Source organism: Rhipicephalus microplus, chromosome X (genome assembly GCF_043290135.1).
Source record: "Rhipicephalus microplus isolate Deutch F79 chromosome X, USDA_Rmic, whole genome shotgun sequence".
Taxonomy (NCBI): domain Eukaryota; kingdom Metazoa; phylum Arthropoda; class Arachnida; order Ixodida; family Ixodidae; genus Rhipicephalus; species Rhipicephalus microplus.
In genome coordinates, this window is record NC_134710.1 from 487847216 (window position 1) to 487864406 (window position 17191).

The 17191-nt window shown below is 46.7% G+C and overlaps 1 protein-coding gene across 8 annotated transcripts in view; it reads right to left on the reverse strand.

The window, feature by feature from the left end:
- The window catches only part of LOC119160779 (retrovirus-related Pol polyprotein from transposon 412), a 400026-nt gene that overhangs the window by 120890 nt on the left and 261945 nt on the right, over positions 1–17191 (reverse strand). The window lies entirely within an intron of this gene.

Here is a 17191-nt window from a genome sequence, read left to right on the forward strand (position 1 = left end):
CTTTGGTTATATTCTCACCTTGTGGTTTCACCTGTTTGTATGTTTCAAAGTCTGAGGTCTGACAATATTTGAAATAGAGACGATCTCTTATGTTTAGAGCACTTGAAGCTCCTCAATTTGTCACAGTTTATCATTTCATTGTTTGGCTGATATAACTCACGATGGTACAAAAGTTTGAGTTAGTGATAACAGTTTTGTCTTTAGCACATTCCACACGTCATTCACGTTCGAATGCGAGTATAGATCTTGAAACTCGGGTAATTAGGCGTCTAGTTTTCTTGAAATAGAAGCATAGTCTCTTTTTTCATATGAAAACATCTTTCTTGACCTCAAAACTCGTTGTTGAGCTACGGCTAAGCCTATATCAACAAGGACAACGCCGTGATCTCTAATACCTGGTACTGTAACAACAGAGGAAGCAAGCGTTTGATCATTGGAAAAAAACAGGTCTAATACGTTTGCACTGGCACACCCTTTTGAGGGCTGTCCCAAGCTGATATAACTGATGAACATTCACGATTTCTTAAATAGCTCTATGTAGCAGTGACAGAACCATGTAACATCGGGTAGGTAAAAATCACCAGCAACCATTACGTATGTTGTGTTTAGGGCTGACAAAATATTGCTTAAAGTTAATAAAAGCTGGGGCGCTTTAGTACTTGGGGGCCTGTAAAAGGAACCAATAGTCACAGTTGAGCCACCGCTATGCATAACCTTACACCACACCGTTTCACACAAGTCACTATCACCTTGGATACGAACCCTATACTGATACTGTTATGGATCATTAGGAACACATCACCACCATGCGTCGTGCGGTCCCTTCGGTATACTGCGTAGGTCAACGGAGCAAATTCATGATCTGAGATGGAGGTATTTAGCCAAGTTTCCGTGCCAAAAACTATGTGTAGTTTAGTCATGTCTAATAACGAAAGAAATTTCGTTTTTTTTTGAAATGCGGCAGTTAACTACACTGCAAGTTAGTTCATTTTTTCTTATATATTTTCTCAGTAGGACGGCATTTCGAGGTGATTGCTATCTACTCTTAGGCATAACGTTATCTTCAACACTGTCATACAAGAATATTTGGTCATTCGTGAATAACCTATTGAAATGAAGCGTAAAATCACCACCCGTTTCTTTTGCGTAATGCATCAGTTTTTGCCTCTCTAGCCTGACCTTGGTGAATAGTCTTCACTGATTCCCTTTAGCTTGCCAGAATATTTCAGCGCACGTTCGTTTTTTTAAAAAATTAGAAACTTTACTATACCGGGCCTTTTTCTCGCCGCTGATTATAGGCGAAATTAGTGACTTCGTTCAATTGCGTCAGGGGCAGCTGTGAGCTGTAGGTCACTAGAACAAAAGAAAATACCTTTTTCTTCTGATTATACCCACGTTTCATTCTCATTATCTAGGAAACTATAAAATACCAAGTTATTTCGTCGAAAACTACTTTCGAGGTCGTCCTGACAATCTTTCACAGCCTTACATGCACGCGCAAAGCTCTCCACCTTGAGCTGCAAGTTGCTCAAGTTGTTTATTGTCCGTGTTATCTAGGGGGTGGTATTCTATACACGCGTTAAAGTATTATTTACATCTGCCACCCGCTGCTCTAGCGCCTGTTGTTCTTTTCGCACTGAATATATTTCTTTTGTTAATTTTTGCTGAAACGCGCCGTGGTTAGCATGAATAGAGCGGAGTTCATCAAGAATGGCAGGCTGAGAGTTCTGCATTGAAGGTAATGTCATGATGGTGTCAAACATCTGCTTATCTTGTTGCGGCGTTAAAGGGCCGGGGTTTATCTCTATATCTCCAGATAACAGCAAAAGCGATTTCATCATATGACCACACGCGACAGCATTTGCGTGCTGGGCCGACAGGTAGCAGAGCACCGAGCAAAGAACAGCAGCGGGATCTCGCGCCTATTTCTTGAATGGCCTTCAGTATACAGGGAAATAAAAGTAACTAACCTGAAGAAATACCCGGCGTGTTTCCGGCAGCCATGTCGGCACCAGATTCCTAAGTGGTTGAAAGGTGGGCATGCTTTGTTGTTCTTTGCTGTCTCGGTGCTTCCACTGTTTCCAGCTGCATTGCCGTTCACAACCGAATGTTGATACCGCTGGAAGCGCCGTCATGTCGACTGGCATTCGGGCCGCAGGAAAGCAAGAAGTTCAATGAAGAAGTCTTGCGTCACAGAAATGTCCGGCAGAGCTGGACACACCGCTGATGATGTGGCACCCCGGGCATCTGCATCAACTGAAGAAATACTCGGCGTAAGTTTCCGGCAGCCATGTCGGCACGAGATCCATAAGTGGTTGAATGGTGGTCGTGTTTTGTAGCGCTTCGCTGTCTCGGTGCTTCCAGTGTCGCCAGCTGCATTGCCATTCGCAACCGATCGTTGATACCGCTGGCAGCGCCGTCATGTCAAGTGGCATTCAGGCGGCAGGAAAGCAAAGAAATTCAACGAAGAAGTCTTGTGCCACAGAAAACTCCGGCAGAGCTGGACACACCGCCGATGCTGTGGCGTCCCGAGCAGTCGTTGTCATCTGCATCAACTGAAGAAATACTCGTCGTAAGTTTCCGGCAGCCATGCCGACGCCAGATCCCAAAGTGGTTGAATGGTGGGAGTGCTTTTGTAGCGCTTTGCTGTCTCAGTGCTTCCACTGTTTCCAGCTGCATTGCCGTTCGCAACCGAACGTTGATAACCCTGGCAGCGGCATGATGTCGACCGGCGTTCGGGCCGCAGGAAAGTAAGAAAGTTCAATGAAGAAGTCTTGCGTCGCAAAAATGTCTTGCAGAACTGGAAACACCGCTGATGCTTTGGCATCCCGGGCAATCGCTGTCATCTGCATCAACTGACGAAATATTTGGCAGAGTGAAGTTTCCGGCAGCCATGTCGGCGCCAGATTAATGGTGACCCCAAGGAGCCTGTTTGTGTGGGTGTAGCAGACAGTTTTTCTATTGATGGTGATGAGAGATGATGTCATTGCCTCCCGCATGGACGCAACCAACGCCGATTTGTCCGGACAAATTTCGAGGCTTTGTTCTCTAAGGTACGCCGAAATAGAATTCGCTGCTTTCTGAAGTCTCGCACGTATCTGCGGACGTGTTTCACCAGATGCCCAAACACCGATAGCGTCTGCATAGGTAGATATATGCACAGACTCTGGTATAGTTTTCCCGAGGCCGATCATAACTAGACTGAATAGTGTGGGGCTTAATACACCACCTTGGAGAACACCACGGTGTATGTAATTCTCAGCTGTCGGCCCATCATCAGTTTCCATAAACAATAATCTCATCGAAGGTAGGCACAGATCCAGCGGTACATTCGCCCACCCAAGCCAACTGACTCAAGGGCGTCAAGTATGGCTTCTTGAAAGACATTGTCATAAGCTCATTTTATATCAAAAACAATGCTACAGATAGCCGTCAGCTCATTTTTTTATGTTGTACGGAAGTCACCAGGTCAATGAAGTAGTCAATGGAGCCACGAAGGCGGCGAAAGCCGGTGATGGCTTCAGGATCTACTTTGTAGCGTTCAAAGAACCACTAGAGTCTGGCAAGAATCATTCACTCTATCAACTTGCCCACGCAACAAGCCAGTGCTATTGGTCAGTATGACGACAGATATAGAGGTGACTTTTCAGGTTTGAGAATGGTAACCAAACGGCTTGTTTTGCATTCTCTGGAAAGAGCTCCAGCTCCCAAAGACTGATGGAACTCCTCCAGTAAAACACTCCCAACACGAACCAAGGTTGCATAATAGGCGGTATGATATACCGTCTGGGCCGGGCGACCACGATTGATTGCAACAAGCGAGAGCCGCGTCGTGCTCTTCCATTGAAAAAGGCAAGTCAATGCATAAATCAAGGGATTGTGGTGCGTTAGCAGCATTAAGAACTCCTGTGCATTTTCATGGGTCTGCAATCTTCCTTCAAAAATCTTCTGCTACCCTCGATGTCCTTTCTACATTGGAGAAGTGCCAAGAATTTGAATGTGACACGTTGTTTAGGAAATGTGCTACGTCTTTATAATTGTACACCGATAGTTAGTACTTCAATCACCCTTGCACTGACTTGGTGCGCACACGTTACAAGTACCAAAGCTGATTAATGGACTTGCATTGTTCTATGGTGCAATACACGACCGTCACACGAAATGCTAGGGAATACATTTCAGCTCGGATCATGATTTTTAATGTTTTGCATTCGCCGTTTCACTGCTGCATGCTCGTGCCACATTTTTTTCAAGGCTCTCCTCAATAACTTACCGGTATCTGTCATCGCCGTTTCTGGGTTGGTCCAAAATTAAAAGAATGAGGCCTAGCGTAAAAGCAAATTTTTTCTGAAAATGTTGTTTTCTAGATTTTGGCTATGCTAAATTCCCAGTTTATAGCTCGTAAATTTGCTGCTTAAATGCTACGTCTACACACTTTTTCCCAATCATACAAGCAAAAATGTTCAACCACTCATCGCATAAAAAACCGAAATTGAAAGTGCCTACTTTGTGTCAGTCATCGAATTAGATTATTTATTATATAGTATTTTGTTGCATTTTTAGTCCTCGTATAACAAATGAGCTTGTAATAATGCCCTAAAAGTGCTGTCAACACATCACTTTTAGTCATAAAAGTCACAATATTCTCACCAAGTGAACGTATAACGTGGTAGATGGTTTTTCTCACACTCAAGGACACATACGTGAGCCTGTAAACTAACGAGTTCACTCTGTTTAACAATGGGCATGATTTAAATAATGGTGACAGAAGCACATTTGATATTTTTAGGCACACTGACATTAACCCTCACCCCCCCACTGGAAATGCATTCCTCACAAATGAGCACCACCAAAGTGTGAGAGCACCTCGTCATCGCACTGATGCTGAAAAGTCAGCTCGAAAAAAATTTAGTTCTGCCACTAGAAAATAGGCGAACCAAAATACGGTCCGCGATGCAACTGGCTACTAATATTCAGAGTTTCAGCCCTCCCGAGCATCTTTCGTGCGAACTACAGCGGTTTGAAATTTGTTTAGTTGATTTACTCAAAACGTCTATTTCTGACAATTTTTGTACGCGAAAACTCTTAGCTATTTCACTAAATAAAATTTTTCTTTATTACTCGGCACAAATTCACCTCAATAAGCAAGCTCATGCCCCAAGATTTATTATGGCTGCCTGTTATACGATGGTGCCGCTAGTGTTAGACCATACTTGTTCGGTAATTCAATAACCCTGATTTTATTATTGTGGAGATCTCATTTGTTTTGGTTGATTGCACAGGCTGAGGTTTTTTATATGCCCCTGCAAAAATTGAAAACTTGTATTGAGTGGAACTTCAGCTAGGAGTGTTCGCACAAGACATACTTTTAATGAAAACTGTTGTTATGAGAAATTAACATAAAACATTCTTGCTTTATAAAATTCACATATTTCTAAAAAGATGTGTAATATCTTTCATATCTATAATATCTATATTATCTATAACATTTATAATATCTATAATATCTAATGATGTGGAGTATTAGTATAAATAAAATTTTCCGTCACATGTCCCAATACCTTGAGGCTCATACCAGCATACCTCAAAAAGTAGTATATGTGTATATAATACTCGTGACTAGAAAAAAGGAGTTTCATGACGCACACGACGTGATTTTCTCCTTATTTGTGTCACAAGCACCCACTCAAGTTCATCATAATGTCGTGCTCTCCAATGGTGATTTTCGTCTCTACCAGGGTAAAGATGAAACCCCGAGAGCACTCAGACGCAGGTGGCGAGATCGGTATATAAGCATAGAAGAACGCTTCAAGTGCCTTCGGTTCCCTAATGATTGCTGCACATTTTAGAAATATAGTTATTAGCGAGCAGCTTTTAGTCATTGAAGGACTGCACTGGGAATCGGTAGCGTGGCAGTTTTAATTTGCGTTCATTTACTTTGTGTAGTGAGCTTAGGTAGGCATGTCAGCCCTTGGCAGGCAGCATTGCTTTTGTGGCACTCCGTCGAAGCGTGTCCGACTGGATTAGGCGTGAAAATAGACAGTACGGTACCAGCATGGCACCCCGCGTAATTCACCAGCGCCGGATACCACCAGGTATTTCGAGTTTTTGTTAACTCGGGAAAAAGAAACTGACCTCCACGTGGGAAAAAAAGGTGGTATTAGAAACGCCATTGTGGCAGCCCTCTAATTGCCTCACGGCGCTTTCAATGGACCTTTTCTGAGACCCCGCGCAGCCCGTTGACTCCTCACGTCGGTGGAGCTGCGGCTCAGCCACATGCTGTGTTCACGCACGCTGTTTCGAGGTAGCGCGCGTCGCGAAAACGCGGAGGTCACCGACAACCTTTTTTCTCGGCCCAGTTTAGCTACGATAGCTCTCAGAAGCCGGCGGGCTGGCGACACGAGGAAGTGTGGCTGAGGTCACGGCATCGGGCGCCCGCTGGACCATTCTGTGCGTATTATTGCAGTGGCGTGTCTTCGACTGCTTCCGCGTTGATCCTGGCAAATGAGCTCTTAGGTAGAACCACGTCCGGTCAGCGAGTGGTTACTTATGTGATTCTTAAAAGAGAAAAGAAGATAAAAGTGAGCCCGCTAACTATCTGCATCACAGTGCAACACCTCAACAGTAGCTCATGAGGGATGGGGTAAAGAGGTATTAAAAGGATAGGATTAAAGGTATAGGGATAGAGAGGGGGAAGAAGAGAGCATGGCGCAGGGACAGCGACACCCAGAAGCAAGGAAAAGACAGGAAAGATGAACACTGTCGCAGGAGTCCGAGGGCGAGGCACCACTGAGCTGGAGCTCTTCTCGGTGTCGGGAGAAGGCATATAGAGCGAGCCAGTCGGCTATAGAGCTGCGCCGTCGTCGGAGATTACGGGGCACAACCGGTCGGCACAGAGCGTACAGGAAATAGGCGGATCATTTTCCGGTCGTCAAGAAGTTCACGTGTTACGGGGAAGCAGTTCTATGACCACTAAAGCCCAGTACGTGCAGCTTTAAGTCTAGCTAATTGTGCGCCGTGGAGCTTGCCACAGCCTCTATGACTTCTTCTAGTTCTGTTTTATTTTGAATTTGGTTATTGTGTTATTGGGACGAGGGTATGAGCCCTCGTACTTGCGCGAAAGTTGCGTCTTCGTGGTGGATTTTTAACCGACCAAGGGTACTGTCCTACCAGTAGACAAGAAGACGACAATTCACCGGGAGCTGGGTAACGGCGGACCACCCAGGAAACAAGAAGTGGCCCCGAAGTTCCGCCAAGTGCCCTGAACCAGGCTCGAGCTGTTAAGCCGCATTGACTCTGCCGAATCCCGTAGGGTCACCTTACAGAAGAGGGTTCATTTCTCAAGTGTTTTATTTTCTTTTTTTGTAACGTTGATCTCTGTACTTAGGTAATTTTTGTACAGTCTATCAATAGAAGTTTTTTTTCTGCCTACTAGAACTTCTCCAACGTTTGTGCGTCATATTCAAGCAACCAGCGAGTCAATCGCTGCTATTGGAATAGCGGAAGCTTGTTTCGTCTCCCAATTTGCTATACCACTTTGGGTGGTGCGTGTTGGGCGCCGGGTGGTGAGAAATGTTTCTACATCGCAAATAACCTGAATTTCACTGTCACTACCAAAATTTGATTGAATGATAGCACTACATACTACTTGGAAGGCCGCCATCGATACCATTCAATTCTTTTAAAATGTCGCTAATTCTGATGGCGTCTAGTTCTGCATCATTCGTTCGGTTAGATAAAGCGCCTCAGAACGATTTCTCGAAAATATGAAAGTTTACATGTGTTACGGAAGATCAATTCTTGGAGGTTATTGGACATACCACCTCGAACAATTTTGGCGTATGGTCACTAATTGTTCCCGAGTTAATCACAGGCAATGATAAAAAGGAGAGGTTAGCGTTAGAAGTGTACTGCTCAGAAGTGTACTGTTCACTCAAACACATGCTCTAGCAATGTCCCCCGTTACCTCGAGGACCTCTTACCAGTGATTCCGACTCGGAGGAGGCACTCAGGAGCCCCAGTCTCCGAAACGAACAAAAGGCAGTCCAGAGGACCTAAGAACTGGCGGAATGCTACCACGTTCCTGCCCCGACTCGGGCGTCACCTACAGTAGCGGCTGCTAGAATGTCCCTCGTGGACGCCCTGGTGGCTGAAACTCCTAAGGACCATTTATTAAAGTTCTTGACTGACTGCATTGCGAAAATCCAGCCGTCAAAAAGGTAGAAATGCTGTTTTTCCCAACATTGCAACAATATTTTGGCAAAACGTTTTCTTTAGTTGCTGTCGAAGTATTTTATTCATTGATTGCAGAAGTATACAAAGCAGAAATAACAAAAATAACATGGGTGCACGTTTGAGCTTTTTATTAAAAAAACGCTAGACGTGCAGCATATTACAATATTTTGCCAAAGTGATAAAAAGAAAATAAAAGAAAAATGAATACTATCGTAGTCACGAAAGAGTAGTGCCTTGAGATTATCGAGACACTTCTTTCGTAGTAAGTACTCATACCAGTAATAATATATAAAGTTTTTGGCGTGACACAGTTTTGCTCGAATGCCCAAGGTTTGAAGCGTCCTCTAGGCAACACAAATTTCTTTTGCGAAATATAACGCCTCAATAACTACCTCTGAAATTCACATATACCTGCTGCTTTAGCATGAGCGGGGATGGTAAAAAATTGACCGGATACACTTGATATGGAATGCGTGGTCTGTACTATATATATATATATATATATATATATATATATATATATATATATATATATATATATATATATATATTGGTGTGTGCTTGTAAGCTGAATTGTATGTACGGATTGAAATATGTAAATGTTGTAAGAGGATATATGTAAATATAGGGTGTGTGAATATATAAGTTATTTCTCTCTCCCCACCTCCCTTTTATTTGTGTACATGCTGTATAATTGTCGATATTCCAAGGGGACAGGAGGAAAGTAAGCTACTGTTTTGTATCTTTTTAATTGCGGCGTATTTCTTAGTCGCATGGTGTAACGTTTGGGCATCAGTGTTAGCGCCATCTACACCACCTCTGCGCACGCTCGCGTCTCGTGCAGCATGCTCTCTTGCAAAGACGCGCATGCTTGCGTCTAATGCGGGCCCAGGCAGACAGCCTCAAAACTGTCACCCTCCCCTCCTCCTCTTTTGCCTCGCAAGGCCGACGCAGGCAGCGTATCCTAGTAAAAAAAAACGACTGCTCGCGCTACGCAGCTGTTGAGTAGCCACCTCCTATAATTAGGCACTGGATCACGTGTTCGCAAGTCAGTGAAGGGTGTCCTTAAATTCATATCGCTTGACATTAAAGGCAACGCTTCTCCTTCATTCAAATAATAGGAATATTAAACACGAAATAGCAATTAGGCATTGTTGAACCATACCCAATCACGCAACATTTACACGATGTACCTTTCCCCCACCCCCCTCCCCCACTTTGCGACGCATTTGCTCGAGTTCGTCCCGTGGGAAGATGCGGGTGGCATTTTTTGTTCGCTTGCATTTTCTTTCTCTGCTGTAAAAAAGAAAATGCGCAATGATCTTGACTTGGAACATTAAGAGAATCTGGCATAATTATGCTGGTGTTAGCATGCATTGTGTTAGCATGCATTAGGCATTGTTGAACCATACCAAATCACGCAACATTTACACGATGTACCTTTCCCCCACCCCCCTCCCCCACTTTGCGACGCATTTGCTCGAGTTCGTCCCGTGGGCAGATGCGGGTGGCATTTTTTGTTCGCTTGCATTTTCTTTCTCTGCTGTAAAAAAGAAAATGCGCAATGATCTTGACTTGGAACATTAAGAGGATCTGGCATGATTATGCTGGTGTTAGCATGCATTGCCTTAATTGGCTAGATCATAACCAGTGCTGACCTAATTAGGTATCTCACTGAGCTAAACCCATTTTGGGCCAGTGTGCTGTACAAAGTATAAAAACTTATTCGGGAATAAAAATACATAACAAAATAGTTTTATTTTGCACATTGAAATTTTCTATACCAAGCGTTGTAGCAAGGCAATGCTAACTTGGCATATTCACGATGTTTTACAAGTCATGAAACTTTAGAAAAATGTGAGCCCGTAAAGAGCATGTAGTGAGTACTCCTTTTCCTAAATTTTTTCCAGGTTTCACATTTTATATGACAAAAAACAACATAGACTACTTGTGCTTCAGCGAAAACAAAATAATCTCTGCACAGCGTGAGAAGTGTGTAGAGTGCATAGTTGTGCTCGGGGGTGTGATCAAATCTGGGTTTACTTTTTGTAGTACTAGGGACCTTCGTGGAACCACACACATATTTAATGCTGCTCAGTGCATCAGATATTGCACAAGCTATTTTCTTCAAAAGCGCTCAACGCGCAGCACTGTCACAGGTAAAGCTAGAAGAGCGGCCTTCCACAGCCTTTTTTAACACTCTTCGGGTCGCTACTGCAAGCACACTTGCACTGTACCCACTACGTCATAATTCATTGTGAAATAGGCAAGCATTCACCATGCCATCCTTCGTTATTCTTCCAAAAGGCGTAGTGTCTGGTAAATACTTCCAATGAATTTCGTGGAAATTTTGTTTTTCATGCAGTGGCTGATGATGATGAAGAATTACACCTGGAGTAGGTGTGTGCCACAGTGAATAGGTGATGAAGCGCAAGCTTCTGTAATGGGTTGGAGTATTGGACGACCGAGTCGTAACACGATTCGCATTGTATGACGCCTGAAATCACTTTATTTCTATATTCTAAAGCGCTTTATTACTCATATCAGTGTGTTTCGTTTCCCGACATCAAGCCTGCGTAAGGCAAGTTTGCGAACGTGTCCCAAGTACCAGTGTCGCTCAGCGGTAGATTGTTGGGCTGGCACAGAGTGGACCTGGTTCGAATCCTACAAAGTCCTCGATGTTCTTGTTTGAGTTTTTTCTTTGTTTTGTGCAATAGTGGTTACGGGCACGGGGCGGGGGGTGGGGCGGCGGAGAACTACGGCGCTGCGCGTGACCCAGTTGTGATCTCATAAAAGCTTTTGCTGTAAAATGTCATTTTTCGGTTAGCTGAGACCTATGTGGCCGCGATGAATGTCACTGTGAATATGTGAGCGCCCATTGAGGTTTTTATGGTCGCTTCTTACCCTAGCATATACACTTAAGATGAGAATGGAAATGACACCGGTACGAAGGGGGCTCTCTGCCAATAATTGAAAAAATGGAACGACGTTATTGTGGGATTATAGTTTCAGTTTCAATACTGGAGACCAATTTGTTTTTAAAGCCCAAATTCAAAAGCATAGTTGCTGTGCTGCCGAACGACGACACAGCAGTTTCTAAGTTCTGTAACAAAGTGGCCATCTACTGAAAAGAAAAAAAAATGAACGGTATCAGCGTTTCCCTGCAAATGCCGTATGACACAATAAAACTTCTTTGTTCTACACGGTAAGATCAGTTAATGGAATCTTGGAAGTGCTGCATGAGACACGAGCGCCGTCTCGCAGTAATCTTGGAAAATGAAAGGCTCTGTACTTGACCTCTGATATAGCGTGTGTGTGCACCGCCATCTTGGAGGCCATAATCTGTAGAGGGCAGATCCGAGGGTAGTTGGCAGCACCGTACCTTATTGGCAAAGCGTAGGAAACACCCGCTTTTTTGTGCATGGCATCGCATTGTCAGAACTTCGTAACAAACAGTACTTTATTTAAAATTACGTATCTATGCCTTTCTAGTACAAAGAAACACGCTGCCAAATTCCGACGTGTTGATATTGCCACATGGTTGCTTGGGTGAGATCGAAGAGTGAAAGAAGACAAAAACGATCTCTCTGAGCCGCTGCTTGAGTAGTCGACTAAACGAGCCCATTTTTATTAAGTTTGTCGAGAGTAACGTGACAAGACTGGTGGAGTTGCTGGGTACAACGTCTCGCAATCCACCCGATGCCCAAGACCCCGTCCAGCAGCCGGAACACAAGCCCTGCACCCGTGGACACTCCTGTTCATAGAGTAAGCCGCCGCCAACGAGGCCTACTGCCTGAGACACCAACCACTGACGCAGCGACTATGACTTCGACACAAGATCCCATGCAAGCTCCGACACCTTCCACGCCAATCTACTGCACCGTCCAGAACCCGCTCATGCCTAGCCCCTTTCACGGAGAGCAGCATGAAGATGTTGACGACTGGCTGAGTGAGTTCGAACGTGTCGCAGCGATCAATTACTGAGATGATGCCGCGAAGCTCCGGAACGTGTACACGTGCCTAAAAGACGGTGCCAAGACGTGGTTTTTGAACAGGGGTAATGTTCTGACATCTTGGCGCGAGTTCCAGCGTCGCCTCCTGGAGACCTACAGGAGTCCCGACCACCGCTAACGGGCGGAGCGTGCACTACAATCACGCATCCAGATGGCCAACGAGACCGTCTCGATGTACGTCGAGGACATGACACGGCTTTTCAAGCGAGCGGATCCTGCTATGGCAGAAGAAAAAAAGTTGCGCCACCTAATGCGTGGTGTGAAGGAACAACTTTTTGCTGGTTTGGTGCGTAGTCCCCCCAAAAGTGTTGCTGAGTTCCTTACTGAAGCGGCAACAATGGAGCGAGTACTGCACCAACGGTCTGCCCAGTTTGACCATCAAGTGAATGCTGCCTCAACTCCCGAAATTTTCGCCACCCCTGGGAGCAAGAGCCCCGAATGGATTCGCGAGATCATTCGATCTGTCGTCCGGGAAGAAATGGAAAAGATGTACGGGACAAGGCAAATCGATGTTGGTTCTATCACCAGTGTCATCATCCGCGACGAGGTCCAGCATGTGCTGCACGCCCATCGTTTTCCGCCCACGTCGGTTGATCCGGAAACGGCTCCTGTGTCTACTGACAGTCACCGTCGTACGTACGCGGAAGCCTTGCGATCTGCCACTCCTCTTTCGGGTCAAGGAGTCCCGATCCAACCAGTGCCGCACGTCCCGATCCAGACAGTGCCGCACGTCCCGATCCAGACAGTGCCATACGTCCCGATCCAGACAATGATGCCGTCGGTCGCGATTCAGTCAGCGCACGCTGGTTTGGACATCGATAGTCGCCGTACACCGACGCGCAAGTCTGATCTCTGGCGTACGCCAGACAGACTACCCCTCTGCTATCATTGCGGTGAGGCTGGTCACATTTACCGCGAATGCCCATACCGGCAACTTGGACTGCGCGGATTTTCCGTCAATTCCCCTCGTCCCCGAATTGGTCAAAGGCGAAGGGATATTGAAGAGTATCTCGCGCAACAGCGTGCACCCTTTACACGACGGCAATCGCGGTCACCATCTCCAAGGAGACCCGCAGCCACTGGGCCACGTTTCGGGGTGACGGCACGGGGACGCTCCCCGAGCCCTCGTCGGGAAAACTGAAGGCAGCGGCCTTCGGGGGCAAGGTCGCTGGGACTCAAATTGCGGAAGACCTCCTATCGATGCTTGCACGCAACGCCGAAGGCATTTCGTCAGAGAATAATCGCAGTGCCGAAGAAACGCCGACATCCGCATCTGAACCTAGTGACCGCGTGTCACTCGACATACCTGTGCTGGTTGACGGTCTTCAGGTCAGTGCATTGGTAGACACTGGTGCAGACTATTCGATCATCAGCGGGAGGCTAGCGAAAAATCTCAGGAAAGTGATCACGCCGTGGAATGGAACGCGAATTCGAACAGCTGGAGGACCCGTTGTAACACCGCTGGGTCGCTGTACCGCAAGAGTGAAAATTCGTGCGTCAACGTTTGTGCTCAGCTGCCTCGTTCTTTCCGACTGTTCGCGTCAGCTGATTATCGGCATGGACTTCCTTCGGGAATACGGTGCCATCATAAATCTCCGTGAGCGCATCGTGACCTTCTCGACTCAAGGCGCAACAGACCGAGAGGCTGATAACTGCCGCAGACTTGCGCTGCGTGTTGCTGACGACAGTGTGACGCTGCCACCTCGAGCAACTGTTCCCATCGAAGTCACTTGTGAAGACTTCCAAGACGGCGACGTGGTGGCTGAAAGCACCTTATCACTTCTGCTGCTCCAAGGTGTATGCGCCGCCCGAAGTGTTGTGCGCGTCCGTGACGGACAGTCAACGATACTAGCTACGAACTTCAATTACGAGCACCGGCATCTTTTCCGTGGAACCACCCTAGCTTATGGAGAACCTGTTGCCGACGTCACGGAGTGCTTCGCGTCCGAGGAAACGCATGAGGATGAGGAATTTTTAGACCACATCGACATTAATTCGACGCTGTCAGACGAGAGAAAGGCTGCACTTCACGACCTTTTAAGGGAGTTTAGATCTTGCTTCGCCTCTTCTTCTAAAGTCCGTCAAACACACCTCACGAAGCATCGAATTATTACCGACGATGACGTCCGCCCCATCCAGCAGCAGCCTTATCGCGTTTCTGCCAAAGAACGCGAGGCTATTCAGACACAAGTAAAAGAGATGCTCGATGACGAGATTATTCAACCATCCAGCAGCGCTTGGTCCTCGCCAGTCGTTCTAGTAAAGAAAAAAGACGGAATAATAGCGTCACAAAAAAGGACGTCTACCCACTTCCACGGGTCGACGACTCCCTCGACAGGTTACGACGTGCGAAGTATTTTTCGTCCATCGATCTAAAGAGTGACTATTGGCAAATTGAAGTGGATGAACGAGACCGAGAAAAAACCGCGTTTGGGACTCCAGACGGACTTTACGAATTCCGAGTTCTTCCCTTCGGCCTCTGTTCTGCACCAGCCACTTTTCAGAGGATGATGGACACAGTTCTCGCTGGCTTGAAGTGGCAAAGCTGCCTTGTCTACCTCGATGATGTGGTCATCTTTTCCGAGAGCTTTGAAGAACATCTGAAGCGTCTGAGAAAGGTTCTGGAAGCCATTCGTACAGCTGAACTCACGCTGAAACCCCAAAAATGCCATTTCGGCAATGAAGAGCTGAAATTTCTGGGACATGTCATTAGTGCAGATGGAGTGCGACCTGATCCAGACAAAACTGCTGCGGTCGCCGCCTTCCCTGTCCCATCAGATAAAAGAGCAGTACGCCGTTTCCTCGGCTTGTGTGCGTATTATCGCCGATTTATCGCCAACTTCTCTAAGATATCTGAACTCTTACGTGACTCACCCGAGATGACGTACCCTTTACTTGGGGCGCAGAACAAGATACAGCGTTCACAGAGTTACGACAGAGAATGCAAACAGCCCATGTTCTTGCCCATTTTGATGAGCTGCTACAGAAATTCGTACAGATGCCAGCAATGTCGGACTTGGCGCTGTCCTTGTAAAACGACACGGCGGCGTTGAGCATGTGATAGCTTACGCCAGTCGTACTCTTTCTCGAGCTGAGACCAACTATTCTACGTCAGAAAAAGAGTGCCTCGCAGTCGTGTGGGCGACGACCAAGTTTCGGCCTTGCCTCTACGGTCGTCCCTTCAAAGTGGTGACTGACCACCACTCGCTCTGCTGGCTGGCAAATCTCAGAGATCCATCCGGCCGTCTCGCACGGTGGAGTTTGCGTTTGCAGGAGTTTGATATTACAATTGTGTACAGGTCAGGGCGCAAACACGAAGACGCCGACGCGCTTTCTCGAGCACCTGTGGGGAACGCTGTCAGGGGCTCCGAAGATGAAGATGCCTTTCTCGGAGCAGTTAGCGACTCCGACTTTATGTCAAAGCAGCGGGCAGACGATGAATTACGCCCAGTCATTGATTCCCTGGAAGGCCGCAACTCTCAGGTCCCTCAACACATTGCTCGCGAACTGTCCTCTTTTTGTCTAAAAAGAGGCATTCTTTACAAGAAAAACGCCCGTGGTAGCGACAAAGCCTTCCTACTCGTTGTTCCTACCGACATGCGTGATGAAATCCTCCTTGCGTGCCACGACGAGCCCACGTCAGGACATTTGGGCTATTCGCGAACTCTCGCCCGAGTACGCCAACAGTATTACTGGCCGCGACTATCAACTAGTGTACATCGATACGTGAAAGGCTGCCGTGAGTGCCAACGCCGCAAGACTCCGCCTGTGAGACCCGCGGGCCTGCTCCAGCCGATCGCACCACCACGAACACCGTTTGACCTCGAGGGAATGGACCTTCTCGGGCCCTTCCCTTTGTCGTCCTCTGGGAACAAATGTATTATAGTTGCGACAGATTATCTTACGCGTTCTGCTGAAACAAAAGCGTTACCCCGTGGCACGGCCTCTGAAGTCGCGCAGTTCTTCGTGCACCAAATCGTCCTACGGCATGGTGCCCCTTCATGCGTGATTACGGACAGAGGGACGTCGTTTACAGCACGAATGATGGAGGACATTTTTAAACTGAGCTGCACAAGTCATCGAAAAACAACGGCTTATCATCCGCAATCCAATGGACTGACAGAGAGGCTTAACAAGACCATAGCGGACATGCTGTCAATGTACGTGGACGTACAACATAAAACCTGGGACGAGATTCTTCCATACATCACGTTTGTTTATAATACGGCAACGCAAGAAACAACGCGATTTCTGCCTTTCCGACTTGTTTACGGACGCAACGTGCGAACCATGCTCGATGCTATGCTTCCGTGCGACCAAAGCAATGAACTTGCTCAAGATGCTGAGCAATACACTCAATACGCCGAAGAAGCTCGTCAGCTAGCTCGCATAAACACCAGTCACCAAGAAGATGCAGACGCACGACGTTACAACCTCCGCCATCGAAATGTCACCTACCACCCTGGGGACCGAGTGTGGGTGTGGATCCCTATCCGGCGACCGGGCTTATCCGAAAAACTCCTAAGCCGTTATTTTGGACCGTACAAGGTTCTTAGACGAATCACAAATCTTACCTACGAGGTATTTCCGGACGGCGCAGCGTCTTCTCGTCGACAGCTTCGGCCCGAAACCGTGCATGTCGTTCGGCTGAAGCCCTACTTCACACAGTAGCCCTTGTAGTTTCACGTGCTACGACATGCCGTGACATTGCGTTGCTGCTGCTGTTTGTGTTCTCCTGTGTTTTTATGCATTTTCTTTTTGCGCTTGCGGAAGCGTTGGCGAAACTTCCTCATTTGCGCTGCGAATAGTGGCACTCTCCCTCTTTTGGTTCTCTATATCTGCGTGTGTATACCTTCATTTTTTTTATTTACGAGCATCGAGTCGATGCTTTCAAAGGGGGGGACTATTGCCACATGGTTTGCTTGGGTGAGATCGAAGAGTGA